Below are 6,000 nucleotides of genomic sequence, written 5' to 3'. Positions count from 1 at the left end.
GGAAGGCCCCAACCTGCCTGAGTTGGAGGTAATTACGGAATCAACTGAAACGTCCATTGAAGATCCATAACTGGAATTCAAAAGAGAGGCTGGAAACAGAGAAGCAGAACCCAGGCTCGTGGGCATTAAGAGGCTCCTCCGCTGAAAATCTCGGCGCTGAAGGAGCTATCTCGGGAACAGGACACAGACATTCCATGGGTGGGGAAGTCAGAGAGAGGGGTGATTTTAAGTCTGAAGAGTAAGGGAAGACCCAGTTGAGGGCAGGAACCACGCCTTTGTAACTTCTCAGTAGATTGAGGCTGACTTGAGCACTGTGATATAAAGGATTCTGAGGCCAATTCCAGGCTGAGTAAATTCTGTGCTTTAAACTCGCTGTTCACGTGGGATGATGGTGAGGGTGTGCGGAGGCAGAGTACGGCTATGTGAACCACTCATTTACTACCTCTGCAATGTGGGTTAAGGAGGCTTATGACGTAAAAAGATCTGCCATTGACGCTGCATGCTATTTCCCGGAGGAGGAAACATTTGAACTGAGCCTTGAAACAAGTAACTCAAGGTAGAGAAGGGAGAGAGCAGACCTTAGTTTTATGCTCTCTCTATATCTCATATATTTTATGTGTAGGAGAGGTAAGCAAGGACTGGAGTTAAACCATCAACTAGCTCTCTCAAACCCCATCTACTGAACTTATCTGCAGGACAGCAATAGAGATGCAGAGACATAGAAAACAGACTTGTAGTCACAGCAGGGGAAGGAGAGGGAGGGACAAATTAAGAGAGCAGCATGGAAACATATAGATTACCATACGTAAAACAGCCAGCCAGTGGGAATTTGCTGTGCAACACAGGGAGCTCAACCTTGGTGCTCTGTGACAGCCTAGAGCAGTGGGATGGGGTGGGAGGTAGGAGGGAGGTTCAAGAGGGAGGGGACATCTGGCTGACTCATGCTGACGTATGGCAGAAACCAACATGACTCTGTAAAGCAATTATCCTCTAAGTAAAAGAAAAACAAAACTCTGCCCACCGTTTTTCTAGTTTCCTTCATGTACAGGAAGACTCCTTTGCAGCAAGGATTCAGGTTGCAAAGACACACATATTTTTCCATGTAGAAAGCACACATGCAGGAAAGGCCATTTTCATAGCCTTCGGCTCTTTACGCTAGCTACACGGAATGGAAACCAGTCTTTGGGTTTTTTCCCTCCAGCTTCCTTGGTTAAGAGCCAAGTGTCACAGCAGTGATGGCAGCAGCTTTTCATCTCCCGAGACTGTTGTAGAGTTTCTTGAATCAAATCTGTTAGCAGTCTCTATTATGCTCCAGGAGGTGTTTTTGGAGGCCTGGCCTAGACTCTTCCTCCAGACCTTCTGATGCTTTTGTAAGTACCCAACTGTCTGAAATCCCTCACTGCCTAGAACATCTCGAATGACTTCTGCTTTCTACACTGAACCCCATCTGGAATCAGGAGAGTCAAAGATAGTAGGAAAGTATACGCTCTGATTGGGAAACAAGGAGAGCGGCAGCTTGACTGAAGACATGGGATTGTTTGGGGAAACTCAAGATGGAAATATATACTGGATGGATGGGGTCAGAACCAGGCTGTGGAAGCTTTTCATGCCACAGTGTTCAGTTAAGACTTGATCTCAGTTCAGGCTTGATCTCACAGGGAACAGCTATCATTGGTGAGACAGAGTAGAGGTGAGGCTGACAGACTGGAACATGGACAGACTGAAGGCAACTATAATAGCGGGGCTTGAGACAAGGAGGACTTGGGATAACGCAGGAATCAAAAGGGAAGAGTAAATTCAATGGTATAAGCAAAGACTTGAAGTTGTGCATAAAATTAGAAAGATACAATATTTCTGACCTCAAAAGCTCATTTGATTAAAAACATTAGTTTGTCACAAAATAGATATGACTATTAGTAAGTCATATGGACATACATATGGTCCCAGGAGTTATGACTTTATTTAATTAAAGTGAAAATTTGTATTCTTTTCATTTAGTTTTTTCCTTTTATAGGAGGGTGGGGGAAGACTTGGTAAGGTACTAGTCAAAGTTAGACAAACTGGTTCATTGGAAAAAACCCTGATATTGGGAAAGACTGAGGTCAAGAGGAGAAGAGAGGGCGACAGAAGACGAGATGGTTGGATGGCATCACCAACTCAATGGACGTGCAGTCTGAGCAAACTCTGGGAGATGGCGCAGGACAGGGAAGCCTGTCGTGCTGCAGTCCGTGGGGTGACAAAGAGTCGAACACGACTGAGCGGCTGAACAACAACAGCATCTGCTTTCTTCCTTTTACAGGAGGGTGGGGGAAGATTTGGTAAAATAATACTAGTCAAAGTTAGACAAACTGGTTCTGATCCATCTACACAAGTTCATCCACTGACGCTGCTCCCTTTCACTGCTGAATCATTGCAGAGGGTGGCCAAGTAAAATAATAAACCCTGAGATCCTGGAATACTGCCTATCCTGGCAATGTGAACCTAGCAGAAGAAGGGCCAAGAGTGAAGAAATGTCCCCTGAGAAGTCCGGCTCCCCAGCCACTAAAGTTTCTGCCCTAGTTCCCAGGCCAGTCAAGCTCTCTCAAGTTATCCTAATCATTCCTCTTTATTGAGTTATCTACTATGTCCAGATTCTGAGTCAAGAGATTTACCTTTGTCATCTCATTTTACCATCGTGATAATCTTTACAATAAATACTTTTGTAATTATTCAAATTCCAAAACTGGGGCTCAGAAAGCTTATAAAACTTTTGATCAATTCATACAATCAATTTCTTACCAATTCATACAATCAATTTATCACTTTAAAATTAGAAATCATGCGATTAAATAAAAGGCAATCAACCCATCCTCTCCCACCCAGAAAATACTGAGTTTCCCAAATTGGTTAAGGCATTATTACACTTGTGAGATATTTTAGAAAAAAAATATGATGGAAATATTGAGGCTTTTCAATTATCAAAATTTCTATAGCTCCTAAATGGTTTCGATGTCATCCTTCAATCACATGATTTCCTGGTTAGTGGTTAAAAACTAAGGCCTGGTTTTCCCTGGTAGTCCAGTGGTTAAGAATCTGCCTGCTAATGCAGGGGACACAGGGTTCGATCCCTGGCAGGGAAGATCCCACGTGCCATAGGGCAACTGCACCCGTGCACCACAAGTGCTGAGCCTAAGTGCACAGCCACTGAAGCTCGTGTGCCTAGAGCCCCTGCTCTGCCACAGCAACAGCCACTGCAGGGAGAGGCCCGCACAGCTCAGCTGGAGAGCAGCCCCGCTCGCCACGACGAGAGAACGCCTGTGCGCAGCAATGAAGACCCGGCACAGCCAGAAAGAAAGAAAGAAAAATCTTTCTAAAAACTTAGGCCTGAAGAAAAAAGAACAAAGCAGGAGGCAATCCTCCCAGACTTCGGGCCAATCCACTGCAGCTACAAAACTGCAGTAATCAAACTGGCATGGTAATCAAAACAGCACAAAAACAGATACATGGATCAGCGGAACAGAACAGAAGGCCCAGAAATAAACCCACACGCCTGTAGTCAGACAGAATGGAGAAAAGACAGTCTCTTCAGCGAGTGATGTTGGGAAAGCTGGACAGTTGCATGTAAATCAATGAAGCCAGAATACACCCTCACACCATTCACAAAAACAGACTCAAAATTGCTTAAAGACTAAAAGATAAGACACAACACCATAAAACTCCTAGAAGAGAACATAGGCAAAAAGTTCTCTGACATAAATCATACCAATATTTCCTTGGGTTGGTCTCTCAAGGCTAAAAAAGCAAAAACAAACAAATGGGACCTAATTAAACTCACAAGCTCTGGTACAGCAAAGGAAACCATAAACAAATGAAAAACAGTCTACAGACTGGGAGAAAAGTTTTACAAATGATGCAACCAACAAGGGTTTAATCTCCAAAATATTAAAATAGTTCATACAATTCAGTATCAAAAAAAAACAAACAACCCAATCAAAAAATGTGCAGAGATTTAAATAGACATTTCTCCAAAGATGACACACAGATGGTCAACAGGAACATGGAAAGATGCTCATCATTGCTAATTATTAGAGAAATGCAAATCAAAACTACAATGAAGTATCACCTCACACCTGTGAGATGAACATCATTAAAAAGTCTACAAATAACAAATGCTGGAGAAGGTATGGAGAAAAGGGAACCCTTCTACACTTTTGGTGGGAATGTCAATTGGTGCAGCCACCATTGAAAACACTATGGAGGTTCCTCAAAAAACTAAAAACAGAGTTGCCAAAGGATCCAGAAATCCCACCCTGAGCATATATCCAGATAAAACTCTTAATTCTAAAAGATACATGTTCCAATGTTCATTGCAGCACTATTCACAATAGCCAAGACATGGAAGCAACCTAAATGTCCCCTGACAGATGAATGGATAAAGAGGATATAGTATACACACACACACACACACACACACACACACACACAATGGAATACCCCTCAGCCATAAAAAATAATGAAGTAATGCCATTTGCAGCAACATGAATGGACCTAGAGATTATCACACTGAGTGAAGTAAGTCAGAAAGAGAGAGATAAATGCCATATAATATTACGTATATGTGGAATTTGACATATGACACAAACAAACATATTTATGAAACAGAAACAGACTTGTGGTTGACAAGGGGGAGGGAAGATGAGGGCGAGATCAACTGAGAGTTTGGGGTTAGTAGACACAAACTATTATACAGAAAATAGATTTTTTTTTAAAAAAGGTCTTACTATAAAGCACAGGGTACTATAATAAAATACCCTGTAGTAAACCATAATGGAAAAGAACATTACATATACATATAATATGTTATATATAAAATAAGAATTTATATATAATAAGAATGCATATATACATGTATAACTGAATCATTTCATGGTACAGCAGAAATTAACACATTGTAAATCAACTATACTTCAATTAAAATATTAAGGGATTTTTCTCAGATTAACTCAATTCTATTTTCTCAGTATGGATGCTTTCAGTAATTCCAGATTACATATCAACCAGCATTCACAAAACCTGTTATTAACTGCCACGAAAATCACATCAATGGAAAAGAGGTAAAGCAGAATTTCTAGGGGAAATGCAATTTTCTCACATGTCCGGCCTTTAAAGGCAATGACTGGTTACTATAAATCTTCATATCCAACTTTTTTAACTTTAAAAAAGTCGAAGAAGTTTAGGAAAGTTCAGCCAGTGCCTAGTCCTATAATATTGTCTCTTTCCATTAGCCTACTTGGTATAAAAAGAATAGTAAGTTTCACTGGATCCCAGGAGCATTGGGCAAACTAACTAATAGCCATAATATGCTTTCAAATGCAGAACGCTGTATCTGTATGTGCTAACTTTTTTCGCCAGTAATCATGCTAATATCCTATTCACTGCACTGGTAATTGCATAGCGCCATCCCGACAAAGTAATGACGTGCGCCACATGCAAAAGTCAGGTGAGATGATCTAATGATGTTAAGATGAAATGCTGTCAGTGTAAGTCTGTAAAGATAGGATAACACTGTCAAAAATGAAAGGAAATTATGGCACTGTAAGTTCTACTACCATTAAGAGATTCTGGAAGGAAAAGGTTCCACAATCTGGGGCAATGTCTGTTATGACAGATGTGCTCAAGCAACTTAAAAGACAAACTGGCATCCCTCATCTAATTTCCTTTATCCAGAGAGTTTTTATTAAAATTCTCTGTTAATTTCCTACATGCATGTCTTCAAGCCAAGAATAGAACTATGATTCTCAAAAGGAATTTGTGTTTGAAACATTCATTGTTCTTTGGGTCTATGGTCCAACATAATTGCACCAGATAGTCATTTCTTTTGCAAGGGCAATGAGTACATTTTAAAAGTTTTGTGAAAGGTAATAGTCCTCCAAGTTTCACTCTTTGAAGAAACCTTGGCAGGAAGGGAGATATCTTTGTTGCATATGGCACGCCTCACAGAAGAAAAGAAATACAGCCCTT

This window comes from Oryx dammah, unplaced genomic scaffold, assembly GCF_014754425.2.
Source record: "Oryx dammah isolate SB20612 unplaced genomic scaffold, SCBI_Odam_1.1 HiC_scaffold_18, whole genome shotgun sequence".
NCBI classification, from domain to species: Eukaryota; Metazoa; Chordata; class Mammalia; order Artiodactyla; family Bovidae; genus Oryx; species Oryx dammah.
Note: the sequence above shows the minus strand (reverse complement) of the source record.